Below are 21,907 nucleotides of genomic sequence, written 5' to 3' on the forward strand. Positions count from 1 at the left end.
GATAGTGAAGAAGGCATTTGGTATGCTTTCCTTTATTGGTTAGAGTATTGAGTACAGGAGTTGGGAGGTCATGTTGCGGCTGTACAGGACATTGGTTAGGCCACTGTTGGAATATTGCGTGCAATTCCAGTCTCCTTCTTATCGGAAACATGTTGTGAAACTTGAAAGGGTTCAGAAAAGAGTTACAAGGATGTTGCCAGGGTTGAAGGATCTGAGCTGCAGAGAGAGGCTGAACAGGCTGGGGCTGTTTTCCCTGGAGCGTCGGAGGCTGAGGGGTGACCTTAGAGGTTTACAAAATTATGAGGGACATGGATAGGATAAACAGACAAAGTCTTTTCCCTGGGGTCAGGGAGTCCAGAACTAGAGGGCATAGGCTTAGGGTGAGAGGGGAAAGATATAAGAGAGACATAAGAGGCAACTTTTTCACGCAGAAGGTGGTACATGTATGAAATGAGCTGCCAGAGGATGTGGTGAAGGCTGGTACAACTGCAACATTTAAGAGGCAATTGGATGGGTATATGAATAGGAAGGGTTTGGAGGGACATGGGCCAGGTGCTGGCAGGTGGGACTTGTTTGGGTTGGGATATCTGGTCGGCATGGACGGGTTGGTCCGAAGGGTCTGTTTCCATGCTGTACATCTCTATGACTCTATGCCTTTATACTGTTGCACATCATCAGTAAAAGATGGAGAAGTCAATCTAATCCAGGCTCTGATTGCCGTGGCTCAGACATGAGGGCTTGGCTGACACAATGGCAAGGCTTTGGAGACCTAGGTCCAGCAAAAAACTCAGTGGCTGATGGATATGAGCTTTGACTTGTGTTCCATGGCTGTTACCATGAGTACACAACATCACCGGCAAATGCAAGAGGATACAAGCCACTTACACGTTTGCAGTGCCCGTTCATCTGAAGGAGACAGCCAACTAACATCGACAGAGGAAGGAGTGTCATACAAGAATTCCCCGAGTTCTATCTCAGGATACTCCAGAACTATCCTGCCTCCCCACCACCTGTGTCAGAAATGTATGTCAGAGGAGTTCCTAGACATATTGGTAAACAAAGAAAGATAATGACATTTTTAAGGCACAAAGGTGGCACATATATTCATTATCCATGTCTAGCCTGCAGATTGGTAAGTATACAATTACTTGCACTTTTCTAACATTTGCTACAGTCTCAGGTGGAGGTGCAGATATGGTTGGCTGAAGTGAAAGAATGGAACATCTTCATCCATCACAAAGGAATGCTAGTCTTCCATCAGGGCACCTTTTTCTGTTGCACATCATCAGCAATATGTGTGTTTTAAAGTTGTACCCATGACCCAAGGGAGTGTAGATCTACCATTTGTGGATTGCAGTCAATGCTCCAAAGATCGTCTTCAGGGACACTGGCTTTGTCTGATGGACATAAATAGTGAAGTTGAAATAGGCATTTATTTCTTCAAGGCTGCCCTGCTAAATCAATAAAATCATGACTGATCTAACTGTGTTTTAAATTCTGCATTCCCATCTACCTCCATAACCTTCGATTTCCTTGCCTAAGCAGAATTCATCAACATCTACCATTAAAATATGCTATGATCCTTCTTCCACCACCTTCTGAGGTAGAGTTTAATCTTACACAACCCTGTGAGATTAAAAGAATTCTCATCTGTTTTAAGAGAGTAACCCCTAACTTTAGAACAGCGCCCAGAAATTTTGGACTCAGGGACAGGAGAAAACAACCCTTCCATAAAAACCCTGTCAGATTTTCATATGCTTCAATTGAGTCATCCCACATCACTCTTCGAAACTTCTGTAGAAACAAGCCCAGCCTGCCTAGTATATCCCCCAAAAAACATTCCAGATATCAAGCTAATAAACCAACTTTAAACCTTCCCAAATCCATTTATATCTTCTTTAAAATGAGAAGACTGAAACTGCACACACTATTCAAGATGTGGTCTCGTCAATACCCTGTATAATTAAAAGCCGAACACTTATTTTAATGCCGTAATCCTCTCATAACAGCATTCTATTAGCATTCTTGTTTATGTGCTGTATCTGCATTTTAATCTTTTGTGACTCATGCAGAACACCAAAATTGTTCTTTTCCTCATTATTCAATTATCCTCTGTTTAGTAATAATCTTTTTTTTAACACCCTTCCAAACAGAACTTCAAACTTTACACATCATACTCCATCTTCCAGAGTTTTGTCCACTCCCTTAACTCACTTAAACTTTTTCAAACTCTTTATGTCTTCCTTGAAACAAACTTTCTGACAATTTTTGATGCTGTCTATGGATTTAATGACTATGCCTTCACTCCCCTCATCTAATTCATTGATGCAAATTATAAGAGGTTGAGGGCCCAGCACAAGTTCATGTCAGTCTCCACTTATTACATCCTCTCGTTAGAAAAGACTCATTTGGGAGATTCAAGATGGTGGCAGTCTGAACAGTCTGCTGTGTTCGGCTCTATGCCATACCCTGGGCAAGGTGGGCTCCTACACCACACCCCGTGTCACCACACCCCCCCCATTAGTAACTCCTCGAGAAAGTTGATAGCTTAAAACTGATAGAATATCTCGAGCCCCTTTAAATTAGAACTTAGAAGGTCTGGAGCTGATATGGCATCCAAGGGAAATGGAGCTAGGGAAGTGCAGCAGGGAGGGCACTCCTCTACAATGTCAGGCACACCGCAGCCATTACCTCAACTCCTGTGGTAGTGCCCTGGAGTCCAATGGAGCAGCAACATTTACCATGGAGTTTACGAAACTCCATGAAAAGATTGAGGGAGCATTGGAACCAATTACTGCCATGCTGGCTAAGCATGAGCAGTAGATCAGGACCTTGGATCAGCGCACTGAAACTGTGGAACAAAGGACTGACTTCAGAGGCTGCAACGGAGAGCTCCGAAGGCCAGGTTCTGACCCTGCATGAATAGATAGCCCACCTCAAAAACTGAGGTCACAGAAAAAAAAACTATGAATTTTGGGCTTACCGGAGTGGGAGGAAGGAGAAAACCTCGCCAAATTCCTCGAGGGATAGTTTCTGGAGCTGCTGGGCCTGGAGATTGAATCGGGCTGGTTAAGTGTGGAGTGGGACTACTGCATCACGTTGCACAGGTCCGGGCAGGCACAGCGCCCCCGCCCAGTCCCAGTGAGACTCCAGCAGTACAAGGAAAAGCATTTAATGATTGAAACAGCCAGAAGACTGGGAAAGGATCCACAGGCTTTGACTTATAAAGGTTTGAAAATAATGCTTTTTCACGACTTCTCCGGGACTGTAATTAAGGAAGGCGTTTGAGGAGGTAAAGAAAAGAAAAATTAAGAGATTTAAACATTCAGTACTCCCTGAGGTTTCTGGCAGTTATGGGGGAACTGTCTACAATTGCAACTCAGAAAAAATAAAAAAAATTTTGGACGAGCTGAAATGATAGAGTCTGGCCGAGGAGGACGGAAGAGAAGAGGTGTATGGACAATGGCATAATGTGACATTTTTTTTGTATCTTCTTTCTCTTTCCTTTTTTTTTCTCCTTTTGGGGTCTCGGGCTTTATAGGCTTGATATTGCATTGGTGTACAAGCTGGTGTGTTTTATATGTATTTGGAGGTTATTAGTTATTCTGTTTTGTGGGGTGAGGGGTTGTTACTCCTTGGATGCAAACATGTGTGGGACTGAGATGAGGAGGGGACGGGTGGGCATCCATTGTTAACTAGAAAGAGTGTAAATAATATGTTTGCTTTTCTTGCTTGGATCTGGGACGTGGCCTTAATCGGAAAGTGCTAAGATGGTTGAGAGGTCAGGAGTGAGTGTCCTCTATGGTCGGGGCGGGGCAGGGTTAAGTCTCTGGAAACTTGTGCTTTTTGGATTTTAGTTGTTTAATTTAGGAGAAGAGGTTAGTTTTTTTAGCTTTAGTAATTTTGATAGTGTTTGTAGGAATAGGCTTTAGATTGAATAAACTTCATTTTTTCTCCACTTGTCGCACATTGATTGGGTTTCTTCCTCTCAGGGGGATCTGGGCTGGAGTGTGCAGTCATGGCTAGCGATCTGTTCAGGTTGTGCACCTGGAATATAAATGGGGGTATAGCTCCATTAAAAGGAAAAAGGTGCTCTCAAGTCTCAAGAAGGAAAGGGTTGACATCATGATGTTGCAAGAGAAACATTTGACTGATGGGGACACCTGAAGTTACAGAAGGGGGGGGGATATGATCAGATATTCTTTTCCTCCTTTAACTCCAAAAGCAGAGGGATGGCCATACTGGTACGAAAGAACGTCCAGTTTCAGTTGACAGAGCAAATCAAATACGGACAGTTCATCATTCTTAAGGCATTGATACATGGTGAATAGTAGAGCATTTTGAACGTTTATCGTCCCCTGTCGCGCACTCTCAACTTTTTAGTTGACACAGTCTCAAAAGGTAATGGCGCTTGGGGTGCGCCGCACAATTATGGGAGCAGGCTTTAATTGTCTCATGGATCCTGGGGTAGACAGGATGCCATGAGGGCTGTCGGATACACTTTGGGAGTCTAGGTAATTAGTGGACTTTCATGAGGAGCTGGGGCTTGTGGATGTGTGGAGGTGTCTCCACCCGAACATGAGGGACATGACCTTCTACTCCAACCCACTCAAGTGCCACACAAGAATCAATATGTTCTTTGTTCTGTCGATTTGTTTGGACTGGTGTTAGCCTGCAGAACTGGGAGTATAACTATTTCGGACAATGCAGCAGTATATTTAGTTGTTAAGATCAAAGGTAGTGGAGTAGGCACGCGGCAATGGCGCATGGATCAGTTTCTGTTGAAGGATGACAACTTTGTTCAGTATATCACAAGGGAGCTCAGGGTTTTTTGGGACGTCAATCAGGGTAAGGCCAGCAATCTGTCAGTGCTCTGGAAAACTACCAAAGCATTCTTAAGGGGTACGATTATTTCAGACTTGACAACGAGGCAGAGGGGGGAGCAGCGATGGATGCTTGAGGTGCGGTTGAAGGCAGCCGAATCGGCATATTACACCAGACCATCCATGGTCAAATTGCAGGGGGTCACTGCTCTCCAGGCTGCTCTTGACCCAGTGCTCACAGGTGGCGAAGAGAGACATCTCCTTTGCAAAGCAATGGCTGTTTGAATATGGGGATAAGCCAGGTAGATACCTGGCTTACCTAGCTCGGAAGAAAAATGCCCCACAGTTTATGGATGAGTTCAGTAATTGAGCACTGTGGAAGTCTGATTATCATAACTACAGTAAAAGCATGGAGGATAATGCAGCAGGGTGAGGGCAATTTGTTTCAGACTTTGCCATTTACCCCACAGGGCGGGGGGGGAGGTGGTGTTCCAGGATTGAAGCTGGGGTCAATAGATTCCGGCTTTAGAGCATGGTAGGGTAAAGGAACCTGCTGTGTGGGAGATCAATTTGAGGGTGAGGTCTTTATGTCCTTTAGCCAATCAGGTCAGATGTACAGATTCCTAATAGGAACCTTTTCTGATATTTCTGAGTTAGGGATTATACACAGGAGAAAACCATGCTCTTGACCCAGCCCTACAAATCGGATATAGAACGTAGAGTACTCAGATGTGGGGGCGCTCTTTTAGTTAATACCTTATATCACCTGCAAAGAGGGAATGCCTGGAGGGTTATGGAGAGACTCCATAAGATTTGGAATCAGGAGTTAGGGGAAGAAATCTCGTCAGAAATACGGGAGGATATGTGGGGGAATGTAAAGAAGATTTCAATACGCAATAGGGCACAAGCGATGCAATTGAAGATCCTCCACAGGGCCCATATGGCGTCAGAGAGACTAGCAAAGTTTTAGAAAGGATCTTCCCTGAAATGTCCCAAGTGTACATACAGTGTTGGCACCCTTACACATTGCTTTTGATCCCGTCACAAGATCCATAGATACTGGGAACCCATAGTGAATGAACTTGAGGGTATCCTGGGAATGGAAGTTGAGGGGTAGGGGATGGGGGGGGGGGGACTATGGGATCTTCCCTCTTTGGGAGAGCACAGGAAGATAATTTTATAAATGGTGGCCTTTATGTAAATTATATAGACATGGATTTGTTGGCGGTATTGATTAGGGCTTTTATATTGCCTCAAGAGCCATATATGGTGGTCTGGGGATGCTGGTGGGGTGGGGGGAGGGGGCGGTGGTGGGAGTGGTGGGGAAGGGTGGGGTGTGTGTGTGTGCATGGGAGGCAAAAAGTAAATACGGGTATAATCACAGTTGCCCCCGTGGACAAGAGCCTTGATGGAGGTGTGGTGAGTGGAGTAATGTAATATAGTTCAATGTAGTTTAATTTAATTTTGGTGGATTGTAATTTAATTTAATTTAAGTTAAGCAAATAAGAGTTGACTACAATCTGGAGAATAGTAGGCAGTTTATTGTAAACATTACTGTAATATAACATAATAGTGTGATATTATTCCTACTTTTCTGTACTTCTGAACTTTTTTAACTTTGGTTTTTTTTCCTTTTGGTTTGTGTTTTGGTAAAAAAAAGGAATTTTTTTTTCAAGTAAATATATACATTAAAAAAAAAGACTCATTTGTGCATATTCTGTTAACTGCCAGCCAATTTTCTATCCATATTAATAGGAACACAGGAATGGGAGGATACCACTTAACCCACTGAGCCTGCTTTGCCATGAATACAATCATGGCTGATTAAATACTTTAATGCTCTTTACCCACATCATCCCTATTTGATCATCAAAAATTTACCAACCTCTACTTGAAATATACTCAAGACAGAACTTCCACAAACTACTGAAGTTGGAAAGTTATAAATATTCACCACCCTGAGTAAATAAACTTCTCATTTCAGCACTACATTGCATTTCCCTTATTTGTACATTGTACCCCTTAGATCTAGACTCTATTTTGATTTACAATGACATTTTGATTTATTAGACGATCCTTAATCGATGCCAGTATATTACCTTGTGAAATAATTCCATAAAGGCCAGTAACTTCTCCCGGAGTGTTTTTGCCCCAATTCTGGTTCCTCCGACTCTGCTTTGGATACTGGCAGTGTGTACCAGACTATAGCCGACCTCTTCTGCCTGGGACTCTAAGAAGAAAGTTTTCTTCTTCAGGTGGTAGCAGACATCAATCACGTCTGTCTTGTTTTCAGAGTTTTCTTTGATGCTAGACAGAAAGGGAGAATTCATGGATACTGAGAGCCTTGCTGGATGTTCTGAGGGGCCGGGAATCTTTTGCTCCTGCCCTGTTTGCCAGGCTGCAGCTTTCAGGTGATCCACATGCTTGTTCAGAACTGCCTCTCCTACCTTGTATCATACAGGCCATTCCTGTGGTTTCGACACCAAACCTCACGCCCAAAGTAAATTACCTCTCTCACTTAGGGGAGTTGCGTGTCCGGCACTGGCATTCCCAATGCTGTTTCAGCCTCTCCCCCGGTCGAGGAAGATCAAGTTTAATCTGTTGCGGAATCTTGTCCCATTAGCAACACTGCTGCAGCTATCCTTTTGCATGAGGGTTTCTCATGAAAGTAAACAGGAACCAGGACACAATGGCATTTGACTTTAGGAAATAGTTGAATTCCCTGCTGGTAAATAGAGTCATAGAGATGTACAGCATGGAAGCTGATCCTTCGGTCCAACCCGTCCATGCCGACCAGGTATCCCAACCAATCTAGTCCCACCTGCCAGCACCTGGCCCATATCCCTTCAAACCCTTCCTATTCATATACCCATCCAAATGTCTTTTAAATGTTGCAATTGTCCCAGCCTCCACCACTTCCTCTGGCAGCTCATTCCATACACTTACCACCCTCTGCGTGAAAATGTTGCCCCTCAGGTCTCTTATATTTTTCCCCTCTCACTCTAAACCTATTTCCTCTAGTTCTAGACTCCCCCACCCCAGGGAAAAGACTTTGCCTATTTACCCTATCTATGCCCCTCATAATTTTGTTAACCTCTATAAGGTCACCCCTCAGCCTCCGACGCTCCAGGGAAAAAAGCTCCAGCCTGTTCAGCCTCTCCCTATAGCTCAAATCCTCCAACTCTGGCAACATCCTTGTAAATATTTTCTGAACCCTTTCAAGTTTCACAACATCTTTCCGATCGGAAGGAGTCCAGAAATGCATGCAATATTTCAACAGTGGTCTAACCAATGACCTGTACAGCCTCAATATGACCTCCCAACTCCTGTACTCAATACTCTAACCAATAAAGGAAAGCATACCAAACGCCTTCTTTGCTATCCTATCTACCTGCGACTCCACTTTCAAGGAACTATGAACCTGCGCTCCAAGGTCTCTTTTGTTCAGCAACACTCCCTTGGACCTTACCATTAAGTGTATAAGTCCTGCTAAGATTTGCTTTCCCAAAATGCAGCACCTTGCATTTATCTGAATTAAACTCCATCTGCCACTTCTCGGCCCATTGTCCCATCTGATCAAGATCCTGTTGTAATCGGAGGTAACCCTCTTCGCTGTCCACTACAACTCCAATTTTGGTGTCATCTGCAAACTTACTAACTGTACCTCTTATGCTCGCATCCAAATCATTTATGTAAATGACAAAAAGTAGAGGACCCAGCGTGATCCATGATACAGATGCTTCCCCTCTGTTGATTGTGCTTGGCAAGCTTGCAACTCAATGAAATGATGTGTTAAAGTTGAATTCCTGTAATGAGAAAGCAGCAAATACTCACCCCAAAGAAATGAAAGCCATTAGGTACATGCTTGTTACATATAGTCAGCTATCTGAAGTGATCGCTATCTTGATAGGACATATGTTAATTTCAATGATTAGTGGCTTAATGGCTTGCTAATGTATGCGCCTTTCTTTCAATTCACTCATGGGAGGCCAGCTCAGCATTTATTGCCCATCCCTAGATGTCAATAAGACTTTGATCAGATGGACCAATGGGCTGAGGAGTGACAGATGGAGTTTAATTCAGATCAATGTGAGGTGCTGCGTGTTGGAAACACAAATCAGGGCAGGACTTATACACTTAATGGTAAGGTTCAGGGGGGTGTTGCTCTCAATAAAGAGACCTTGGAATGCAGATTCATTTTTCTGTGGAAGTGGAGTCTCAGGTAGTGAAGGAGGCCTTTGATATCCTTGCCTTGACTGGTCAGTGCACTGAGTATAGGAGTTGGGAGGTCACGTTGCGGTTGGGCAGGACATTGGCCACTTTTGGAATACTACTTCCAATTCTGGCCTCCCTGCTATCAGAAGGATGTTGAGAAACATGAAAGGGTTCAGAAAAGATTTACAAGGATGTTGCCAGGGTTGGAGGGTTTGAGCTGTAGGGAAATAGCTGGGGCCATTTTCCCTACACCTTATTTTCCCAAAGCTCACAGTGCCAGAGACCTGGGTTCAAATCCCGCCTCGGGCAACTGTCTGTGTGGAGTTTGCACATTCTCCCCATGTCTGTGTGGGTTTCCTCCAGGTGCTCCGGTTTCCTCTCACAGTCTAAAGATGTGCAGGTTAGGTGAATTGGCCATGCTAAACTGCCCATAGTGTTAGGTAAAGGGGTAAATGTAGGGGTGGGTTGCTCTTCGGAGGGTCGGAGTGGACTTGTTGGGCCAAAGGGCCTGTTTCCACACTGTAAGTAATCAAATCTAATTTAATCTTATGCAGCAAAGAATGATAATTAAAATATATTATGCATGAGTCTAACTTACAATGTAGATTTAACAATATTTCAATTTTAGTTGAGTTATTTTAAGTATTTAGCTATTTAAGAGCTTGGTGCAATTATGATTTCCGTCTGAAGCCTGCTCCCTCCACAGTTCTTGTAACACCTTGAAGTTTTTGCTCTGGGGTCATACTAATTCTGAAGCATTAAAATGGGGTTGCATTGGAAGAGAGTTTGGAAAGCATTAATTGGCTAGAGTGAAGATATGGAGGACAGCCAAGAGGACTTCATAAGATAGGCATGTCTTAAAGTTCTTTTTTTTAAGAAATAGTGAAAGTGAAGAAAATCCATAAATATTCTCTGGCAAAATCTTGATGAAGTCGAAGTACATCACAAGAGGTTTCTGTAATTCATTGAAGATATTGATTTCAGGGCAAAATGCTAAATTGTGCTAAAAACTGTCTGGCACAATCAATGTTCAAGATATATGGGACAGTGGGTAGACCTAACCTCAAAAGTCCCCAGTTGCCCAGCCACTCGTGCTCTATTAATGATAGTAAAGTCACCACCATAAATGGAGAGGAACTGCTCCACGTATCACAAGTTACATCTTCTGTGTTTCCTGCAACAGGCTCACTAGCTTGAGGGAGTGAGGTTGGGAGGAACGAGGATGCAAAAGGAGGCTAACAAGGATTGAGGGGAAGACTGAAAGAGATATGAAAGATGGGAGGTGGCTGCAACACAAATATGGGGCTGCAAAGTAGAAAGATCGCAAGGTTGTGGGGGGGGGAACAGAATGGCTGCAAAGTAGAGAACAGTTTTAAACTTGTCAAAGAAGGAATGCTCAGCTAACTGGGATCCAAAGAAAACTTTAAATCACAAATAAATGTGGAATGTTGAGTGGAGAGCTGTATAAATTCAACAGCAATGACACTTGCTCAAGAACCAAATTTAGATAGATGTATTTCTCAGTAAAAATTGCAAATATAGTCAGAAATAAAGGTATTTCGTCAAAAGCATGAGGACAGTTGAATCAATTAGGATTATATTTACCGTAGTTCAGGAGAATGAGTTGGGGTGAGGGGAATCTCAAAGAAAATTCTGGTGGGACAAGAGATGGTAGATGCAGGAAGGGTACTACCAATAACGAGGGAGTCCAGAAGTAGGGCCACAGTCTAAAGATACAGGGCAAACTATTTAAGACTGAGATGAGAAATTTCTTATCCTCGACAATCATAAGTCTGTGGAATTCAATACCACAGAAAGCAGTCAAGGCCACAATGATTTCAAGAAAAACTTGGGGCCAAAGGGATCAAAAGATATGGGGGAAAAATGGATTCAAGCTACTGAGTTGTATGATCAGCCTTGATAATTAATGGTGGAACAGGCTCAAACAGCCAAATAGCCTACGCCTGCTTCTATTTTCTATGTGTCCATGAACAAAGTGAGTTTGGGTCCTGGCAAATTACTTACTTACATATTGTCTAAGTCCAAATGCCAAAAATATTTAAAACTAACACCGGTAAGTCTACTATAAAACAAACTGATGAAAAAAGATGGACATAAAAATATTTTATTTTCTTGCCTTCGCAAAATCTAAGGCTTTAATTAAAAATAACTCTTGTGAATTACTCAGTTATACGCCATATTTTAAGGTCTCTGAAAAATAAAAGGTTACCACAGGTTTACTAAAGACAACCTATATTTAATATAGATGCTAAATTACGAATATTTCACAAAACCACTAAGCAGAACGAGCCTTTATAGAAAAGAAAGCAATAAAAAGTGACAGAGGACCCAAAATGCAAATACAAATACAAGAGGTGAGAAGACCTAAAATTCAACTATGACAGTGTAACTTAACTATCCATATACAGAAAGGCTCGGATTGCAAACGGGTTTTATTCCTCGTTTACAAGTCGATTTGTACACAAATCAGAACACAATGCAAAGCAATACAAAGCGGCTGTTGAGAAGTGCAGGAAAGGTTTATAAGTGAGATCTTTTAAATTACACCCTGTATAGGATTGCATTTATAACTGTGAGCATTCATAAGTCAGATATTCGCAGTTGGGAACATCCGGTATTGATATAAATCATTCAAAAATAATGGCAATGGAAATATAACGAGAGCAGAAGATATATGGATAACACTTCATGTGGGTATATTAAAGACAGAATTAACATTCTTTTTCGATAAAAGACACTGAGTTTTTGTCTCATCAAAAATAGAAATACTGAATATAAATAAACAAAACTAGGCTCCTTCGCTGCATCATATGAGATCATTGTATTTGAGCTGAAGACTTTTATGAAGTTGAAGTTGATATTAAAAATAGCTGGATGGATTTTCATTTTCTTCCTGAGCAGTTATGCAAATAAAACTATTGTGTCCTTTAATCATAACACATGACACCACTTTTGCAACACTGTATTCCAAATCAGTCAGTAAAGCAAATCTGACCTTAGATTGTTAAATTATTTAATGTTGATACAAATCATTAAAATATAACTAATTACATATTTTAAATCTCTGAAAATTGCAAGATAATACAACTTGCATTGGGCATTATCCAATCAATCATAATGTACTACCCAGCTGTGGGCAAGACTAACCTTCAGCAAGGCATTATGATTCTTTATACAATTGTGCGAGGTGGGCATTGCTCACTGAGTCAGCGTTTATTGTTCATCCATAGTCATCCTTGAGAAGGCGGTGATGAACTGCCTTCTTACCAGTTGTCGACAATTTGGTGCATGAACATCCACAATGCCATTCAGGAGGGAGTTCTATGATTTTGACCCAGTTAACGTTGCAATATATTTACAAGTCAGGCTGATGAATGGCTTGGAGGGGAACTTGCAGATAGTAGTATTCCAATGTGTCTGCTGCCCTTTTCCTTCTCGGTGGAAGTGATTGTGGGTTTGGAAGGTGCTATGAATTTCTGCAGTGTATCTTTTAAACTGTACACACTTCTGCTACTGACTACTGGTGGTCCACGGACTGAATGTTAGTGGTTGCGGTGCAAATCAAGTGGGCAGTTTTGTTCTGGATGGTGTCAAACTTAAGTGTTGCATTCATCCAAGCAAGTGGAGAGGATTCTATCATACTCCTTACTGTTGCTTTGTAGATGGTGGATAAGCTTTGCTGTAGAATTTCTAGCCTCTGACCTGCTCTTGCAGTCACTATATTTACATTGATAATTTGCTTCTTGTCAATGGTAATCCCAAGGATTAGATTAGATTACATTACAGTGTGGAAACAGGCCCTTCGGCCCAACAAGTCCACACCGACCCAACGAAGCGAACCCACCCATACCCCTACATTTACCCCTTACCTAACACTACGGGCAATTTAGCATGGCCAATTCACCTGACCTGCACACCTTTGGACTGTGGGAGGAAACTGGAGCACCCGAAGGAAACCCACGCAGTCACGGGGAGAACGTGCAAAATCCACACAGTCAGTCGCCTGAGGCGGGAACTGAACCCAGGTCTCTGGCAGTGTGAGGCAGCAGTGCTAACCACTGTGCCACCGTGCCGCCCAAGGATGTTGAAAGTGGGTGGGTTCAGTGATGGTAACACCATTGAATATAAAGGGGTGGTGGCTAGATTGCCTGGAATTTGTGCTAAGCTACTATTACTTGCCACTTTCCAGTCTAATCTTACATATTATCCAAGTCTTGCTGTATTTGGGCAAGGACTGATTCAGTATTTGAGAAGTTACATATGGTGCTGAACATTGCGCAATCATCAGCAAACATCCCCACTCCTCAATTACTAATGGAGAAAGGATAATTGATGAAGCAGCTGAAGGTGGTTCGGTCTCGGACACTTGCCTGAGGAACGAAGGGCTCTTGCAGTGATGGTATTCTTGTCTGAGCCAGATTGCCTGGGTTCTACGCCCATTTGCGCCAGAGGTATGTCATAACATCTCTGAACAGGTTTCTTAGAAAAATATATACCATGAAGAACTCCTGCACAGATATCCTTGGGCAAGGATGACTGGCCTCCAACTACCACAGCCACCTTCCTATGTGCCAGATGTGGCTCTAACGATGAGACTATATTCCCTGGTTCCCAATTACTCCAGTTCTACCACTGCTAGGGCTCCTTGTCACTCCATTTGGGAAAATGCAGCCTTGATGTCAAGGGCTGTCACTCACACCTCAGATCTGAAATTCAGCTCTTTAGTCCAGATTTGAACCAAGGCTATAATTAAGTCAGTAGCTGAGTGTCCCTGGCAGAACTCAAACTGGTGTCAATGTGCGGGGTGTTATTGAGCAGGTGTTGTTTGATAGCACTATGACACTTTCCATCATTTTACTGATGATCAAGGGTAGACTGAGGGGACAATAATTGTACTGGCTGGATTTGTCTTTTTTTGTGTGTACAGGATAAACCTGGACAACTTTTCACATTACCAAGTAAAGGACAACGTTGTAGCTGTACTGAAACAGCTTGTCTGGAGGTACATCTGGGTCTCAAGCACAAGTCCAGGTACTATGGCTAAACTGTTGGCAGGTCCATAGCCTTTGCAGGATCCAGCACCTCCAACAGTTCCTTGATATTACATGGAGTGAATTGAATTGGCTGAACGTTGACATCTGTGATACTGGACATCTCTGAAGGAGGCCAAGATAGATCATTCATTTGACATTTTTGGCAGAACATTGTCACGAATACTTCAGCTTCATCTTTGCTACTGATGATGGGGATGTTTGTAGAACTGTTTCCTCCTGATCATTGTTTAATTTTTGACTAACATTCAAGACTAGATATGGGAGGTCTAAAGGTTAACTTGCAAGTTGAGTCCGTGATTAAAAACGCAAATATAGTCATTTATCTCAAAAAAGTTAGAATATAAAAGCAACGATGCGCTTCTGAGACTTTATAAAGCTCTAACTGGGCCCCATTTCGAATACTGTGCCCAATTTTGGGCCCCACACCTCAGGAAGGACATACTGGCACTGGAGCGTGTCCAGCGGAATTCACACGGATGATCCTTGGACTGGTAGGCCTAACATAGAATGAATGGCTGAGAATCCTGGGATTGTATTCATTAGAGTTCAGAAGGTTGAGGGGACATCTGATAGAAATTTACAAGATAATGCATGGCTTACAAAGACTGGAAAGTTGTTTCCATTAAGCGGGAAGACTAGGACCAGTGGGCACAGCCTTAGAATTAGAGGGGATCAATTTAGAATGGAAATCAGGAGACATTTCTTCAGCCAGAGAGTGATGGACCTGTGGAGGCTGGGACGTTAAATGTCTTCAAGGCAGAGATTGTTAAATTCTTGACCTCGCAAGAAATTAAGGGCTACGGGGAGATTGTGACTAAGTTGAGTTGAAAAGCCCATCAGCCATATTAAATGGCAGGGTGGACGCGATGGGTTGAATGGTTGTACTTCCATTCCTATGTATTATCGTTTTATGGACTGCAGAGCTTAGATCTTATCTCTTCATTGTCTGATTACTTAGCTTGATCTACCAACTGCAGTTCATATTGCTTGGCATGCAACAAAATCTGGTTTGTAGCTTCAACAGGTTGATACCAATTTTAAGGGGTCTAAGGTTCTGCTCGTGGCATGCCTTCCTGGACTCTTCATTGAACTGGGTTGGCCTCATAGTAATGGTAGAGTGGAGGTTATGCTAAACTGGGAGGTTGCAGATTTTATTGGAAAAAAATTCCTTTGCTGCTGATTGCCCACAGAGTCTCATGGATCTGTTTGAAGTCTGTCATTTTTAGCACAGTGATTATGCCACATAATATGGTGAAGTGCATTCTCGATGTTAGGGCAAGATTACGTCTCCATGAGGACTGTGCAGTGGTCATTCTTACGCATACTGCCAAGGACAGTTGCATTTGGGTCAGACAGATTGGGGAGGGTGAGATGAGGAATGATATTCGCTCTTGCTGGTTACTTCACCACCTATAACAACCCATTCTAACAGCTGTGACCTTGAGGAATTGCCCAGCTCTATCAGTAATAATGCTGTTGAACCATTTTTGGTGAAGTCCCCTCTCCAGCGTACACACTTGCCTCCCTCTGTTTTTTTTCTAAACATTACTAAAATGGTGGAATACGCATGTGTCAGCCGGGGATCGGTATGAGTGATTGCCCAAGTTTCACGAGGCTATGAGACATCATGGGGTCCACAATCAATGTTTAAGAACTCTCCTGACTGTATACCATTGTGTACATAGCCAACTCTCCTTTGTTGGCTATGTCCTGTCCCACTGGTGATGGTAAAAGTGAGGTCTGCAGATGCTGGAGATCAGAGCTGAAAATGTGTTGCTGGAACAGCGCAGCAGGTCTGGCAGCATCCAGGGAACAGGAGAATCGACGTTTCGGGCATAAGCCCTTCCTGAAGAAGGGCTTATGCCCGAAATGTCGATTCTCCTGTTCCCTGGATGCTGCCTGACCTGCTGCGCTGTTCTAGCAACACATTTTCACCACTGGTGATGGTGGCAGTTTGCATATAATTCCACAAGTATGACAATGTCTAGCTGTTGTGCGACTTGTCTGTGAGACTGTTCTTCCATCTTTGGCACCCACTCCCAGATGTTATGAAGGAGGACTTTGCAGAGTTGCCATTGTATTTTCTGGTGCCTTACTCAATGCTAGGTTTCAATGCTTTTTCAAGACTTTCTCGTAATTAATCCAACTGAGTAATGGTAGGCCAATTCAGTGGCTAGTTTAGAGTCAGAGTCAACCATATTATCGGTCCAGAGTCACATGTAGGCCAGGCCACCTAAGGAATCAGTTTCCTTCCGTAAAGAGCACTCGTGAACCGAACAGGTTTTTATAAAAAAATCCACATTGGCTTCCGGATCTAAGTTTGATCAGATTTTCAACTGAATTCTATACCTGAATATTGAATTCCAATTTCACCATCTACCTCAGTGGGATTCAAAACCAGATTCCCAAGCATATTACCCGAGTTACTGGATTACAAGTCCAGCAACAATACCACTACACTAATGCATCTCCCTCAAATGAAGTAAAAAGAAATTATGTTCCAATGTATGCTTTTAAACATCTAAAACCATTTGAACATATGGATGTAATTATTATTTGAGCCAAATATTTAGATTAAAAATGTAAAAGTCATTTTGCTTTCAGTGTATGGAGCACCGAAGAACTTTAAAGTAGACACTAGATCACAAAGTTACTATAATGGTTCATCGGCTTACGAACATCAATAAAAAGAATGACTTTCACTGAAACATTCCCACTGGCACACAGAAGTGACCTATCAAGATGACAGTTAAAATCAGTGCAGCGAATATCAGGTTTTTTCTTTTTTGAGTGCAGTTGAGGATGCTACAATGTTTACTTTTTCTTTTGATTCAAAAACAAAACATAGGAAGCTGAACATAAATATTGTGAAACAAGGTAGACACTACCTGATAGCTTTCATCACGTGGACAAGAACAGAACGGAGACTTTGATGTACAAGTATCTGGTAATTGTTTTAAACAAACATCTGAACTTCTACTTTGTTTGGAAATATAATGGTGCTTTCTGCAAATTAAAAGAAGAGCGAATGGCAAATATTTTTCATGCTAGTGATTACATTTACATTACAGTACTTTTCTAATATGGGGTACTTAATACAGCAGAAAGTCTCATACCTTTCTCTATGACAAAGGCAGAAGATGGCAAAGCATAAACCAAGAATGAGAATCAGTATAACGAGGATTCCAATAACTGAAATTGCAGTGAACCATTCTGCATGGGGAAAAGAAAAAGCACAAGTATGGATAAGAACAGGCCATTTGAACTAAAAGTTATTCCTGCACTTAGCATATAGAGTTTATTGATTTTAACCCACTTGTGAATTTATTGATAGAAAGTGTTGCAAATGACTCCTTTCCTTCAATCCTGTAAAAATAAAGTTCTTGAAGGTATGCATTTATGTACATACTTTAGCTGTATGCTCCATAAAAAATATAAACTCACATGATAAAAAAAAAAGTCTTTAAACTATTAATAAAAAGGTACTTCTGCATTGTTGTAGACAATTGAAAGGTTACACAAAAAATTGTTCTATTGTTTCAACAGTCCACCTGGAACACATTGCAGTACTATTCTGATGGGTAAAAGACTTGCACTGTGACATGTTGCTTCCAGATTTTGGTTTCTTGTAAATATTCGTTTTGTAATTGAACAGGACAAAGAAAGGCCACCCAGAACAGTAAAGTTTCAGGAAGTGTGTGAAGAAGGGTTCTCAGAAGGAGGCCCTATCTACCCATGGTCTGTGGAGAACAACTCTCTATCCTGAACTTCAGCATGGGCTGATGCACAAGAGAACTTCACTTCACTAAAGAGTCTGTGATTGAAATCTGCCACTGACAACAGCTCAACCAAAACTACACTACAGGGCAGGTGCTGCATTGCCAGCGACTGTCAAGGTGACCCTGCTTTCAACTTCCATGGGTCTGGCTTCCTGATTATTCTTTCTGGATTTATAAGCAGCAGTTTGCAGTACACACAAGCGTGGTTCCTGAAGACCTCTATACAAAAGTAGAGGCAAGAAGGTAGATCAAGTTCAAGGGTCTGCTGCAATTACACAATTACCATGGTGCATTCACTTTACATATACTACTATGTTTAGGACTGAAGTGAAATTTGCCAGGGTAAAGCAGAAACATTAGCAGTTGTGAGTTATATATACCCTGAGCCAGCTCCTCCATTCAGTAAGATCAAGGCAAATTCAATGTTGTCTCATACTTATTTCCTGCCTGTTCCCAGATAGAGAGTACTACTTACAAGTTTTGTAACCCTGACTTAAGGTGGGGTATACTTCCATCAGAAGCAGTTAAGAAATGGTTCACTAGGATGAAGGGGTTGTCCACATGTTACCTACAGGCTGGTTTCATTACATGATGTGTCTTCCTTGTTTAACCTTAATCTCCCTTCATGTTTGTAATGACCTGATGCCAATGGAGTAGAACATCTGTGCTTCGTGATCTTTGAGCAATTCAGCTGTATGAATTTCTGGAGTAATTGGCAGGATTTACAGACAGTAAGTCATGGCAGACAAGATTGAAAGGTGCTTGGCCAAGTGCAGTGGATAGTAAAGGAGTGGAAACTGGCAAGGTCCATGTGGGAGACAAAAGTTGCTCCAGTATCATTGGCTTCAGTGGAAGAAATTAGGCTTTTAAGCCAAAGCCAGGCAATGGTTTTTCATGTACCTTCCCTTTATACTATGGAGGAAGGAAATAGTATATTTGGTCAGATATTGTACTCGCTGATGAGTAGTAATTTGGACAAAGTCAGGGGAGTTGTGGAAACAACCAAAGATGAAGTGACTGAAGACTGACTTGAAGATATATAGCTTATGGCATTCAGGAGACTAAACATCTAAATTGGAGCACCAATCAGGAAATAATAGTCAAAGATATAGATGTTCAACAGTGTCCACAGCGTATCTTTGAAGTACTGACAAAGGCTTTTGGGGATAGCAAGAGCTTGACACACATGCATTCAAAATTTTAGGGAATAGAAATAAGCCAAAAAGGATTACCTAATCTCCATATCCTTGGAGTGAGTGAAGTTATTTAACTGGATTTCTCCTTCAAATAGACCAGGGACAGGCAGCTGAAGGACTGTCTAGCAGAAGTATTCAATATGAAACCTCTAAATGGAATTGAGAATGCTTAACAGAGAGAAACCTCAACAGTCTTTCTTTGATGGGCAGAATCACATCATCCAGATTTTGGTGAAAGTTTGGACTCCAACAGCCAGGAAAGAAGTTACCATCAGGGAGCTACCTGTCTATGCAGGTAGGGTCATAGACCTCAGGCTGAAGAGGCAGGCAAAACAGATTGCTGCACATCAAGCAGAGATCCAGTCCTTGTTGTCAGATCTCCACGTAACGCTCATGGACAATCCCACCCAAGGAATACACCAAAGAGGTGCTAGAATTTTCACTGGGTTGGGGCACTTCAAATGACACTGCCCGCAACAACCACAGCTACCACTGTGGTGAGGCATGAAGGACCTCATCCAATGCAAAAGTCAAACACTCTTCAGATCCGATGTTAAACTGGAACCAGGCAGGTGGAGTTGGACGGTAGGTTCTTTCAGGAAAAAGCTCAGTCTTATGCGATAGGGACTTGACCTTCCATGAGCTCAGAAAGAAGTGCCATGCCTAATTGAGAAAGGAACAGCATTGTCAACAATTCATGATCAATTTTTCCCTAAGCATCTTTTAGAGGTCTGTGAGCTGATTGATGATCCCTCATCCAGGTCTCTGTTTTGCAGGAGTCAAACATCCTGTAACATTTCCTCATTCGCACTTTTGATCTGGTAGTTTGGCACATTATGAGGTCAGCAGATGGGACTCAGGACCTTTGACCTGCTCCGCAGACTCAAAGTAAATCAGCTATTTGAGACCACAGAACTATCGAAGTAGCAGAGAACCGGGCTGTTCTGTCACTCATCAGAACACAGCATCAGTGTTCTTGAAGGTGAATGCCAGCCATCTCCAACTGTTCTACATCAAGCCTCATTACAGCACCACATATCACATTAGCAAAGTTCCAATTTGGTATAATGGAGGGATGTACCCTCATCATTGTTGAAGAATCGGGTAATTACCTACACAGAGTCGCAATTTCAGCGATGAAGAAATTTATCTTCAATCAAGAATTCTCATAGGTGTCTTTAAACCTGCCACTCTTGAACACTGACCCAACTGGAGGAGGCATCTTCAACTTCATTTCAAAGATGGACACTAGAAGTTGGAGGTGAGCCAGAGGAGGCAGCTTGTTTCTTTTCTTACCAAATACAAGACAACTTTCAGTGAAGATGATGAAGACTTTGGGTATTGTAATCTGATAAGGCACAGGAATGTGACTAAAGATAAACATTCAGTAAAGATTCCTTCCTACTGATTATGCACCATTACCAGGTGGTGGTCCAAGACCACCTGCACAAATATTTGGAATGGAGTCATCTTAGAGTCATCAAGTGCCGATCCTCCCTCTGTAATCCTCAAGAGAAGGAAATAGAGAAAACTGAAGATCTACGTTGATTACCAGAAAGTCAACACAAAGACTTATAAGGACGCATACACGCCACCTAGAAATGAGAAAGCATTTTAAAAGATGCAAAGTTTTTCTGCAGTCTCAATTTGGTACAGTTACAACATGTGTCCAATCGCTAAACGTAACACTGAAAAGGTGGCATTCCAAACATGCACGAGAGCAACTTTACATATATATGAGAATGCCATTTGTGCTCTGTAATGTCTACGCCTCCTTTATGCAAGTGATGGATAAAGCTTCTAGGAGAAAGTGAGGACTGCAGATGCTGGAGACCAGAGCTTAAAAATGTGTTGCTGGAAAAGCGCACCAGGTCAGACAGCATCAAAGGAGCAGGAGAATCGATGTTTCGGGCATAAGCCCTTCTTCAGGAAGAAGGGCTTATGCCCGAAACGTCTATTCTCCTGCTCCTTTGATGCTGCCTGACCTGCTGCGCTTTTCCAGCAACACATGGATAAAGCTTCTGACAACATCCATTTCCAGTCCTTCTTTGTGTATCTAGACAACACACTCAGCATCAGACTGACACTCAAGCAGACCCTTGAAAGTCTAGAACTACCTCAGCCCACTTATCAGTTTAACTTACAAGTAAAACCAGAGAAGTGTCTACCTTTCCTAACAAAAGTACAGTACTTTGGGAATTTTCTTTCCAATGAAGCCATTATCCCTTACATTGAGAAAATCATGCAGTAGATGAGTGGCCCTGGCTTAAGATGGGAGGGTTTTCTGTAGGCTCCTTAGTCACCCCACCACTATAGCAGGTTCTGCAAGGCTATGAACAGTTGACTGCTCTATATTATGATTTGCTCAGAAAATTACAGAATACTGAAGGAGTGTTTAGGAAAGAATATACAGGCATGAGATTTCATCGAGCACACAGGGAATTGGATCCCAGCATGTGAAGACTCCCTTTCCACCCTCAAGTCCTTGGCTCCCTGTCTCAGATTCCTCCCTCCCCTTCCTCGACCTTTCTATTTCTATCTCAGGCGACCGAATCAACACGGACATCTACTACAAACCGACCAACTCCCACAGCTACCTGGACTACACCTCCTCCCACCCTGCCCCCTGTAAAAACGCCATCCCATTCTCCCAATTCCTTCGTCTCCGCCGCATCTGCTCCCAGGAGGACCAGTTCCAAAAATGTACAACCCAGATGGCCTCCTTATTCAAGGAACGCAATTTCCCCCCCGACGTGGTCGACGATGCCCCCCGCCGCATCTCCTCCACTCCCCGCTCCTCCGCCCTTGAGCCCTGCCCC

At 42.5% G+C, this 21,907-nt stretch overlaps 1 protein-coding gene across 1 annotated transcript in view; it reads right to left on the reverse strand.

Annotated features, from left to right (window-relative positions):
- The window catches only part of LOC122554768 (lisH domain-containing protein C1711.05-like), a 162,293-nt gene that overhangs the window by 122,619 nt on the left and 17,767 nt on the right, over positions 1-21,907 (reverse strand). Inside the window, exons 2-3 of the mRNA XM_043700140.1 lie at positions 17,230-17,326; positions 17,002-17,119 (exon numbers count right to left, since the gene is read on the reverse strand). The gene's annotated coding sequence lies outside the window, so the exon portion shown is untranslated. The remainder of the gene's footprint in view (positions 1-17,001; positions 17,120-17,229; positions 17,327-21,907) is intronic.

The sequence above is a fragment of the Chiloscyllium plagiosum genome, chromosome 11 (genome assembly GCF_004010195.1).
Source record: "Chiloscyllium plagiosum isolate BGI_BamShark_2017 chromosome 11, ASM401019v2, whole genome shotgun sequence".
In the NCBI taxonomy this organism is placed as follows: domain Eukaryota; kingdom Metazoa; phylum Chordata; class Chondrichthyes; order Orectolobiformes; family Hemiscylliidae; genus Chiloscyllium; species Chiloscyllium plagiosum.